Consider the following 12,574-nt stretch of genomic DNA (forward strand, 5'->3'; position numbering starts at 1 on the left):
GACAATTTACCAATATCAGGAATTAAACAAAGGATATCACTATACACCTGCAGACACCTAAAAAATAAGGGAATACTATAAACTCTGCACAGATAAATTTGACATCTTACATAAAATGAACTATTCATCAAAAAAATGTGAAATGCCACAAATAAGCCAATATGAAATAGATAAACTGAATAGCCCCATAACTAATAAGAAAATAAAATTCATAATTTAAAACCTCCGCCAAAAGAAATCTCCAAGCCTAGATAGTTTCACTGAAGAATTTTATCAAATAATTAAACAAAAGAGACACCAGTTTTACACAATCAATTCTAGAACAATTAAAGAGGAAGGAACAATTACCAATTCATTTTATTGTCCTGATACCAAAACTGGTACTGTCCCAATATCAAAACCAGACACATAAATTACAAAAAAGAAAACTTCACACAAATAATCCCACATGAGAATGGGTACAAAAATCCTTAAACTATTAGCAAATAGAATTCATCAATATATAAAAATATTCATCATAACCAAATGTGGTTTATTCTAGGGATACAAGGCTGATTCAGTATTTGAAAATTAATCAATGCAATCCACTAAACAAGATAAATGACATGATCATATCGACTGAGACTGAAAAAGCATCTGACAAAATTTCATACCCCTTAATGATGAAACCTCTCAGAAAAAATGCAAATAGCAGAACTTCAATTTAAGAAAGAGCATCTAGGAAAAAAATAAAATAAAAGTAAAACCTACAGTTAACATGATACTTGATGGTAAAAAATATAATCGTTTGCTGCTAAGATTAGGAAGAATGCAAGAGTGTCTACTCTCACTACTCTTATTTTATTCAACAGGGTGCTGAAAGCTCTAACCAAGGCAATAAGGCAAGAAAAGAAAATGCAAGGCATATAGATCAAAAGGAAAGAAACAAAACTGTTCTTATTTGCACACGGCATAATGCCTGTATAGAAATTTCAAAATCTACCAAAATAATCCTAGAACTAACAAGTCTGTTCAGCAAGGTTGCAGGATACAAGATAAACATTCAATTGTTTTTCTCCATGCTATCAATGAACACATGGACACAGAAATTAAAATTATAATACTATTTGTAATTAATAGTATTAATTACAGTATTTTTAATTAATAGTGTTAGTATTAATTAAAAATAAAATACTTAGGTATAAATCTAACAAAACATGTGTAGGTCTGAAAAACTTTTGCTGAAAACTACAAAATGCTGATGAAAATAATCAAAGATCTAAATACATGGAAAGACACACTGTGTTAATGGATCTGTAGACTCAGGATAGTAAAGATGTCAATTTCCCCAAATTGATGTATGGATTTATCACAATTCTTATAAAAATCCAAGCTTCGTTACATGTATAGACAAGATTATTCCAAAGTTTATATTGAAAGGCAAAGAAACTAGCATAACTGAAACTATTTTGAAAAGAAGAATACAGTGGGAAGAACCAATCTACCCAATTTCAAGATAATAGCTACAGGAAAAAAGACTGTGACGTCTTAGCAGAGAAATTAACAGATAAACCAGTGGAACAGAATAAAGGACTCAGAAGTAGACCCACACAAATAGGCTCAGCTGATTTTTTACAAAGTGTCAAAAGCAATTCTATAGACAAAAGACAGCCTTTTCAACAAATGGTGCTGGAGCTATCTGACATCAGTAAGTGATGGGGGAAGAAATGTTGACATAAGTCCCCAAGGCTTCTGTAAAGATTAACTAAAGTTTGATCATGGCCTTAAATGCAAAATATAAAACTAAAACTTTTAGGAATAAAAGGAGAAAATTTTCAGGATATAGAATTAGGAAAATCACTTGTAAATTTGACACCAAAAGCATGACACATAAATGAAAATATTGATAATTGGGGCTTCAATAAAGCTAAAAACTTCTGCTTTGTGAGAGACCCTGTTAAGGGAATGACAGGACAGCCACAGACTGAGAGAAAATATTTGCAAACCCCATATCTGACAAAGGACTGGTATCTAGAAAAAATAATAGTAACTTTCAAAACTCAATGGTAAAAACACAGAAAATCCAATTCGAAAATGGGCAAAAGACAAAAACAGATATTTCACCAAAGAGAATATACAGATGGCAATAAGCAGATGAAAAGATACTCAACATCACTAGCTGTTAGAGAAATGAAAATTAAAATCACAATGCCATAACCCTACATGCCCATCAGAGCAGCTAAAATAAAAAGTAGTGATATCACTAAATGCTGGCAAGGATGAGGATTATTCAAACAAATCTAGTGGTAATGTTATACAGCCACTCTGGAAAAGTGTAGCAGTTTCTAAAATTCTAACTATGCTACCATATGATACAATAATTACACTCTTGGTCATTTATCCCAGAGAAATAAAAACTTATGTTCACAGAAAAACCTGTACACAAAAGTTTAGAGCGGATTTATTCATAATAGCCCCACCCTGGAAACAGAAAATTTCTCTCATTAGGTGAATGTTGAACATACTGGTACATCCATACCATGGCACGATGCTCAGCAACAAATAACCTAGATGAGTCTCTAGAGAATTATGCTGAGTGAAAGAAGCTAATCCCAAAAGTTGACATGCTCTATGATTCCATTTATAGAACATTTTTTAAATGGCGTAAAGAATGGAGAACAGATGAGTGGTTGTCAGGTGCTCCGGAGGAGGTAGAGGCAGGAAAAAGGTGGGTATAATTATAAGAGGACAGCAGGAGCAATCTTGTGGTGAAGAAAATGTCTGTATCTCTTTATACTTTGTCATTGTTAGTATCCTGGTTGTGATATTTAACTACAGTTGTACAAGATATTACTCTTGTGGGAAACTAGATATGTAGTACACAAGATCTCTCTCTATTATTTCTTACAACTCTGTGTGACTTTCCTATTACCTCACAAGAAAACATTTAATTTTAAAAAGACTGAAAGTCTAAGAAAAGTTCCAAAGTGATGTAGTTTAATTGGAATTTACTAGATTATGTTACCTACCACTATAGGAAATGACAGTTGGAAAGAAAGATTGGGATGAGTTGTCAAAAACAGTCCATTACAGTAAAAAAAGAAAGAAAGAAAAATTTTTAAAGAGACACAAAAGACATTAAGCATTTTATTGTAACTTAAAATATACAAATGTACATTTATTTGATGATAATTTGTTGCTGTAGAGCCACAGACTGGTCTTTGATTCTCAGTTGTTGCTAGAACCATGTGTGGTTGCACACACCTGTACTGTGCTGTCAACCATTTCCAGTTTGGTTCTTTAAAGGAAAATACAAAAAGTTTAAAGAACTTGGGACACAATCAGGGTGTTTCATTCCTAGATTCTTCAGGGTTTTTTGGTTTGGTTTTGTTTTGTTTTCAAGTATTTTACAGCAGTGATTTCTCACACAGATCTAATTCAACAGCACTTCTTAAAGCAGCTCTCTGGTTCTCTCCAAAGGAACCATAAAAATAAAATAACTGCACTAGTAATCCCTCCTCCAGGGATAACTACACTTAATATGCGGATCCTTTTGCATAGATCAAGTACCATGCATTTTAAATGGAAATGAATTTTAGATGTGCTTATTTGTATTTTTTCCTATAAAAAAGTATTACTTTTATAGTAAAAAAAAAAGTTATTGAAAAATTAGTTATTAATGTGCCTACAATAAAAAATCAGGTAAATAAATTCATGTTTTCATAATAAGAAAGGTATCAACGTCCCCACAGTCCTCCTTGGTCTCCTTTCCACCCCTACAAAAAGAAGGATGTTTCCCTGTCCAAGGCAAATTTCTTATCCATTTCCTTCTCCCATTGCATTCAGTACAAACCTGGACCACCTCCTCCAACTTCAGCTCATATATGTGTGCAGGAAATTTAAACTAATTTGCACTATCAGCTATAATAAAGTATAACTAGAATGGGAACTATGCTATATAAGGACACTTTTATAGTATATTCCAAACCCACGTGTAAGTTGCTTGAGAGAATTCTTGGCTTTGTTGTCCTGGTGCATATTAAACAGGTGGAGCAATTCATTAATGAAACAACAAATCTGCAAAGGTGAAATAAAATGAGAACATATAAGGTATTCTTTTTTGGGAGTTCACACAATAGTTGTGTGATTGCTGTAAACCCCTGTTTAGTGGTAATTGGGTTGCCCATTTTATTAATCTGTTTTTACACTGCTGATAAAGACATACCCAAGACCGGGCAATTTACAAAAGAAAGAGGTTTAATTGGACTTACAGTTCCATGTGTCTGGGGAAGCTTCACAATCATGGTGGAAGGTAAGGAGGAGCAAGTCACATCTTACATGGATGGCAGCAGGCAAAGAAAGAGCTTGTGCAGGAAAACTACCCCTTATAATAACCATCAGATCTTGTGAGACTTACTCACTATCATGAGAATGGCACAGAAAAGACCTGCCCCCATGATTCAACTACCTCTCACCAGGTCCCTCCCACAACACGTGGGAATTCAAGATGACATTTGAGTGGTGACACAGCCAAACCATATCACTCATGTTTTGGAAGTAGTGTTCATGATCACCAGGGACCTTTTGCTCTGCCTAATTCAAGTATGTCCCTGTACAGAGAGGTTTGGTTGCAGAACATTCTGTGTGTATATATATGCGTGCTTGTGTGTGTATATATATAGGTGTGTGTGTATATATGTGTGTATACATATATGAAATAATCATATAGGTAAATGTATAATTACCTGAAGTAACAGAATATGTGCACTTGTACATAAAAGATTGCTCTCTGTGTGTGTGCATGAGCACTCATACTTGTAGAGAAGATTAAATCTTTTGATTCTATTCCAAAGCCAAGTAGATATTATAGATGACATGTTGTACAGGAAAGACCACTGGAAGAGAATCCAGGAGACCTCCCACCAGCTCCATCTTTGACAATCCAATTATCATGCTGACTTTGACTTCCTGCTTAGAGCACCAATGCCTCTGCTAGCAAACTACCTAATGACACTGATTTCTTAGAGACACTGAACAGAAAAGAGAAAGTGACTGAAAGAGAAACAAGTGCACTCAGAATGAACCCCACAAGGGAAACCTGAATCTTGAGGCTTAGAATTTAATTTTTCTGGTAATGGCATAATTCTGCTCTCAAGTGAATCACTCTTTACTCCACTTTATTTTGCACATATTCTCTCTAAGGTATAATTTTTAATCTATAATTATCTTACCACGTGATTTAAACCTGGTATACAGCAGTAAGATATGCATTATACAAAATAGTCTGGTGCTAAAAATGTTTTGCCAGAGTAGATCTTATCATTCTCATTTGTTTAGACCTCTTTCTTGAGAGCCCTACTTAGCCAAGTAATGAAATGATGAAAGCTGCATAATAATAGTTGTGAAAATATTAAAACAAGCCCCCAATAAGCTTCTCAGTCAAAAGGTTGGAAAAGGATGATCAGAAAATATTCTCCTTTCTGCCAAAGGAAGTTTAAAACATCTCATCTCATTTCCTCCCTCCTCCAAGAACCTAACAGTCTATAGAAAGAGTGAAAAAGTGGAAGTCAGAGTCACACCAGGAAAGAAAGGAAAGGAAGAAAAAGAGGGAACAGGGGAAGAGCTGGGAGAGAGACAAGGAATTCTGAGTGCAGAAAAGTGACAGAACCTGGAAGAAGAAAGTGTAGATATAATTAGGGCAAAGGCTATTTTTTCAGTCATCAAGACTATGAGACATAACCAATTTCTTTGCCTTTTTGGGTAATCTCAACATTTACCTCTACTGTTTCTTGCAGAGTGCAGCATAGTATTAATACTTAATCTTGGGATGGGTGCCAAAACAAACAAACAAAAGGACTTGAAATATCCATCTATGGCCCATCTTTTCTGTTTTTGGTGGGAGGGCAGCCCTTCTACAGGAAATAATCTTACAACTTCCAGCTCTCTTTCTCTGGGTTTCCAAATAAAAATACCCCCCAAAATCTCAGCTTCCCTTATCCTTTGTAAATTGTATAGTAAACAGAATCTCATTTGAAATTTTGTTCATTGTCTACTGATGATGTATTTATACCTGAATTTATATTAATCTGTTTTTACTTTAGCTGTGAGTTTCTTTAAGAAATAAAACTGACAGCAGATTCTAAGCAAAAAACTGGTCCAAATTTGCAAACATTTGTCCAGCCTTCTCATACCATCCCAAAGTGTCTAACATTGAAATTCCAGCTTCAGTGAATTCTATTAATGCATATTTTAATTAATGCAAACTGTGAGGTCTAGCAGTGTAGTGGAAACATACCCTTTAAAAAGAGAAACAGCTCCAGAACGATATATGGATTTAACTCACATTCATAATTTTTAAGGAGCTTATTCCTAATAAATATAGGAATGTCATATTACCTGAAAATTCTGGTAACTTTAATTAGTGATTATATGAAAACTGTAGAGTGTATCATGCCAGTAAAAATAAATGAACAAACATCAAACCATTGAAGGAAATATATTATTGAATGTGTCTTCCAGGGTATTGCCCATATAGTGTTTTAATGGAATCATTTCTCATATTTTTAATTCAAACTCTCATCTGAAATTCACCAAAAGATTTGTAAATAATAGTGCATTATTTTCAAAAGTCATTTCATCCCAGTACATGAATGGATGTTACTAAGGGCCCATGCACGATACCTTATAGTAAAAGTTAGTCAAAGGATATAAAAATAAGGTGGAAATCTAAAAATAAAAAGGTTTTCAACTGAAATAAGGGCAAGCAGGAGAGGCTATATTATGCTGCAGTTACAAACACCACTCTCCACAAAACGTTAGCAGCTTCACAGAACAGAGATTTATTTCTCACTCAAAACTTGCTGTAGGTCAGGATGACCCTCCAGAGCTTCACTCTGACACTGAGGACACTCAGTGAAGCAATTCACTGATCCACATGGACAGAGCCTCCAGTCCCTGCAGTCATGCCGTCAGGAACACATGATTTCCTGATTCAAGAGAACCAAGAGGCGGATGGAGAATCAAACCAACAACTGTGTGCCTCCACCCAATTCACGTCTGCTCACATACCATTGGCCAAAGCAAATTCCATGGCTGTCTTTAGGGATAAAGGAAATGTAATCTTCTATGTTACTAGAGAGGAGACCAGATACATTGGCTAACAAGAGCAACATATACATCCCAAGGAGACAAAGCAAGTTGTGGGGATGGAACTTGATTTTTCTAATTATGTATGGGGTGACATTTTTGCCAGGAAGTATGTTATTTATGCAAAACCCTGCTAAGTAGGGCTACAATGTAGAGGAGAGGTAACCAGTTGCAATCGTACACCAATTCTGATGTGCCCCCAGAATGCTCCCCTGTCTCCACCCTACTCTCCCTCACACTCCCATCTCATCTCCACTTTCATTTAAGATATTCACCATCCTACATAATCCTCCTAAACTGGATTAGATACTCTCCTCCTATGTGATATCAGAGCATCTAGTAGTTACTCTTATCTATCAGGGTATTCAAATAAAAACCAAATGTCTTGATGCACGTAAATGCAGATAAAATATATACTTGACATGTAGCAAATGTTCAAAGAATTGTCATCATCATTATCATAGCACCTAGCACTTTTCATCTATTAATTTAACAGTCACTCTCACAGGACAGTGAGTTCTTTAATCTCAGGAACTATGACTGAGTCACCATCGTATATACAATGTCTAGCATGAAGGCTGCCACATAATAAGTACACAACAGATATTTGAATTGAATGAATGAATCAATCTTTCAATTTTCCTAGCCTTTTAAAATAATGAATTAGTTTCCTTGTGGCTATCTTGGGAGTGACATTTAATTCACAAGCCATCTCAGATAAACCACCTCCCTCCCTATCCTCCTACTTCAGTCTTGCTTGAGGACACATTCTGCTCCAGGTCACTCTGCTCCACCCAGCTCATTCCAGCATTGACCATTGACCTGGACTTGAGTCTCTCACAGGCTCTGCTTCTCAGTGGTTCCATGTACCCACTCCGTCAATGACCCTGAAATTTCTTTGTATTAACCTTCTTCTATAGACGTGTTTGGACTATTACAGAACATATAGGAACTAAGTCTTTCAGTTACACATATACACATTAGTAAATGTTTCATTTGCAATGAAAATTGATAGTAGGGCATTACAACAGTTCAATTAAAGAAGCAAATGTTCAATAATGGTTACTGTCAACTTCCACACATAAAGTTATTCCAGGTAATTTTTTCTGACAGCCTATGTAACTGTCATATGGTTACAGTAAGGATAGTTCTTTTTCAAATTGTATTTGTCCAGTATCTTTGCACTTTTCCTAGAATTCCACAAAGCCCTTTCACTTGTTCAGACATCAGACATGACTTCATCATTGAAAATAATTTACATATACAATATTTAATATACATATGTTCTCCTATACATGTATGTCACTTAATCAGCAATAGATCACTTTAAAGCTCCTCTTATAAGATTCATATTGAAATTAGTGTATCATAGGATAAATAACCAGTACCAACTATTAATTTTATCATAGAGTGGCACAAATTAGCATCTTATTTTCATACACATTTGTAAATGTCTTATTAACATTCGCTCTAAAAATAGGGTTTATTGAAATACTCCATGTGTCTGGTTTTCCTAAGAATAACTCCTGGCTTCCTGGGGTGTCACCAATGTCTTCTCCCTGTAGAGTAAAACTCTTGATCTTCTCATCAGTGTCAGCCATGAATAATTTTACAACCTCCCCAGTAGGTTATATGCTTTGAAATTTTTCATTGGCCTGTGAAACATTTATTATATTCTGAGAATGTATTAAGCATGGTATAAAACATGGAAAAGATAGAGTCCCTGTCCAGTGCCCTCTCCATCTAAATAGCATGAGCGACCAAATAAAAATAGTATGTCGCAAAGATTGGTTTCAATTTCCTTCATTTCTTTTTAGGATTATGATGTCATTTTTCAAAGACCATGTCTGGGAGCTTTGGTCTAAGGAGAGCCTGTGGTCATATGAGATTAGAGGATGGTTCACCAAAGAAATGAGTTTTGAGCAATACTCACTGAAGCAGAATTTGGGCCATACATCAGAAGAAGCGCTGAAGTAAAACTTAGCATAAAAGAACCAAAACACGAGCTTTTAGGCAGAAAATCTACTACAGATAAAGCTCTGAATTTAGAGTAAAAAAATTTTAACTTACTGGTCCTTGTTCTTAATAATGATGAATTCTTTGACCTTAGAAATGATTTCACCTCTTTCTTCTTCTGTTTCCCCAGGTATGAAAAGGGGATAAATTTTCTGTTCTGTACTGCTTCCAGAGATGTTGGTGGAAGTACACAGAATAAGACACCCAGTGAGCAGTTAAGATTCTTGCTTGAAGGAACCTAAGCACTTTGTGTTTGGATATTAGTTCTTTTCTTCCCACATAAAAGGAGCGGATCAATAGAGCATTCATAATCCAGGAAGGGTCCAAGTCTCCAACTTGTCTGCAGCACATAGAGGAGAACCATTCTCCCTTCACTTCTACCTAGATCACCCTGGTAGCCTGGGGAGAGAACTAACATCCCTACAGCTTCATCATGCTGCTCTGTCCATAGGAGAGGCCAAGATCTGTGGACACTAGCAGATACGGTGTAGCCGGGAAGCCACTCTGAAAACATATGTACAAGATGGTCATGTGCGGAAAGATCTGGCAATGTTTCTCAACTCCAAATTATGTTAACTAGCATTTACACAGGGCTTAACCATTTGTCAACACTGTATTATTTCATTGTGTTGTCATAAGGCCTCAAATGGTACCATCCAAGAGCAATGCTGTGTAGCAGTAGGGGATCAGACTCTGGAGACAAGCAGACCTAGATTTAAATTGCACCTTAGCCATTCAACAACTATTTAACTTTGCCCAAAGCACTCCACATCTCTAAGCCTGAAATTTCTATCTACAATAAAAGGATCATGAAAAGGGATCTTACAGAAAAATAAGCATAAATTCAAGGATGGTACTTAGTGCAGTCTGTCTCATAAGCACTCCATAAATGCTGGCTATGTTATTAATGCACCTGTTAAAAAGACATAAAAGATTGTGTAATATGCTTACAATGGTGATTTTATGTGCCAACTTGACTGGACTAATGGAAAGCTGGTAAAACATTACTTTTAGGTGTGTTTGTGATAGTGTTTCTGGAAGAGATTAGCATTTGAATCAGTAAACTGAGACAAGAAGATCCACTCTCACCAATGTGGGCAGGCATCATGCAATCCATTGTAGGCCCAAATAAAACAAAAAGGGTGGAGGAAGGAATAATTTTTTCTCTGTCTTCTTGAACTGGAACATCCATCTTCTGTCCTCAGATGTCAGAGCTCCTAATTCTAAGGCCTTTGGACCCCAGGAATTACACAATGACGCCCATTCTCAGGCCTTTGGCCGCAGCCTGCGAGTTAGACCATTGACTCCCCTGACTCTCAGGCTTTTGGACTCTGACTGAATTCCATGGGCTTCTCTGGTTCGATAGCTTGCAGATGGAAGACTGTGGGACTTCTCTACCTTCATAGTCATGTGAGCCAATTCCCATAATAAATCTCCTCTTATATACCTATATATCCAACTAGTTCTCTTTTGCTGGAGAACCCTGACTAATACAATACCCTGTCTCATACAGCCAGTAAGCAACTAGTCAGGATGTCAACCCACCCACCATTGCCATCCAGCCTCAGGTGAACTCACATCACTGGCATATTCACTGACGTGAAAATGTAAGCCCCACTTTGAAGGCATGGTCAGTAGACTTTGAATATTTCTGTTGTTGGACAGAAAGTCTTATTCCCCTTGAGTAGAAAGAGAATCACTACTGGAGCCCCAGATGGATGGGTCTGGAGCCTGTGGTGGAACACACAGAGCCACCACAGGAAGCTCCTGTTTTCTCTCTGACCCCAGAGCAATGTCCCCCCAACGCAGACTCTGATGCAGTGGGTCTGGACTGGGGCCTGAAATTCTGCATTTCTAACAAAATCCCAGGTGGTGCCATGCTGCTGGCCCATGCTCTAGATTTTGAGAAGGAATGGGGCTAGCCTCTCTTGCTCTCCATCCAGGAAGACAGAGGTCAAAGATGGAAATACAGAGATAGCTACAAATAGTTCTTTACCGAACAAAAATGACTCCTAAACCTGCGGGAGGACAGCACGGGGAATTTACCATGGAGCCAATGCCAGAGGCCAGAAGGACTGCCCACTACAGTGAGCAGAACAGCTAAAGACCATGGATTCAGAGCTCAAATGTGGCTTTCTCCATGGTAACAAAAGCTTCAAAACAAGACATATGAGTGAACCTGCATCTGCTGAAAGAATTCTGACTGATGGGCAGGGGGAGGAAACTACCTGGGGAAATAAACCAGAAATTTCTTGAAAAAGAGAAGAGAAAAGAAAAAACTTATAAACTGAGAGCCCTCACCATGGCACAACCCTGAAAGATGAGAAGGAAGGGACTGAGTTGACTCCCAGATGTAGCGAGAGCCCAGCTGAAAATGGTTTTCTCTGCTTCTTGGGCTGAGAAGTTGACCCTTCTCAGATGGATTTCAGCTACTAGGCAGAAGACAGAAATGTTTCAACAATTCATTCAACAATTCTTTATTAAGTATCTATCACATACTAAGTACTAGCCATCCAATGGGAAGGGTGCAAAAACTACTATGGTCCCTGCTTCCATAGAATGTGCATTTTACAGGAAAAACCAATCAAACAAACAAATAGTTACAAATTGCAACAAACCCTACAGAGGGGAGAGAAAGAGGGCTGGAGACAGATTGTATGGAAGCAAGCCGAGGACATTCTTTAGAAAGAGAAGGCCTCTCTAAGAAAGTGTCATTTAAGCTGAGATTTGCAAGATGAGAAGCTAGCTATGCAAAAAGCAGAAGAGAAACATTCTAGGCTGAAGTACGTTAACGTTCCTGAAATGGCAAAAGAGGGGAAGAAGAATTTCATTTTAGTCCATTTGTCAGGTCCCAGGATCTGGGTCCAGCCCGTGCTGAAATCCTAGAGGAGTGGGTGGATGGGCAGAAAGAGCATTCGGGGGTGTGGTGAGGGGGCATAGGCAGGTGAATATGGTTTTATTCAGCAGCAGCTCTCACCAACAGCTTACTCACACTAGCTCTCTCACTCTGTCCACCCTGTCTCAGCTGCTTGAGCCAGCGGTTCCTACACACAGCTGTGCAGCCAGCTCTCCCTTGCCTTCAGCCTTCAGGGTCAGCAGATTAACTCTTCTTTTTTTTTTTTTTTTGAGACAGAGTCTTGCTCTGTCGCCCAGGCTGGAGTGCATTGGCCGGATCTCAGCTCACTGGAAGCTCCGCCTCCCGGGTTCACGCCATTCTCCTGCCTCAGCCTCCCGAGTAGCTGGGACTATACGCGCCCGCCACCTCGCCAGGCTAATTTTCTGTATTTTTAGTAGAGACGGGGTTTCACCGTGTTAGCCAGGATGGTCTCCATCTCCTGACCTCGTGACCCGCCCGCCTTGGCCTCCCAAAGCGCTGGGATTACAGGAGTGAGCCACCGCGCCTGGTCAACCCTTTCTCTCTCTCGGAACAAGC

Source organism: Rhinopithecus bieti, unplaced genomic scaffold, assembly GCF_001698545.2.
Source record: "Rhinopithecus bieti isolate Rb0 unplaced genomic scaffold, ASM169854v2 scaffold_5260, whole genome shotgun sequence".
Classification (NCBI taxonomy): Eukaryota; Metazoa; Chordata; class Mammalia; order Primates; family Cercopithecidae; genus Rhinopithecus; species Rhinopithecus bieti.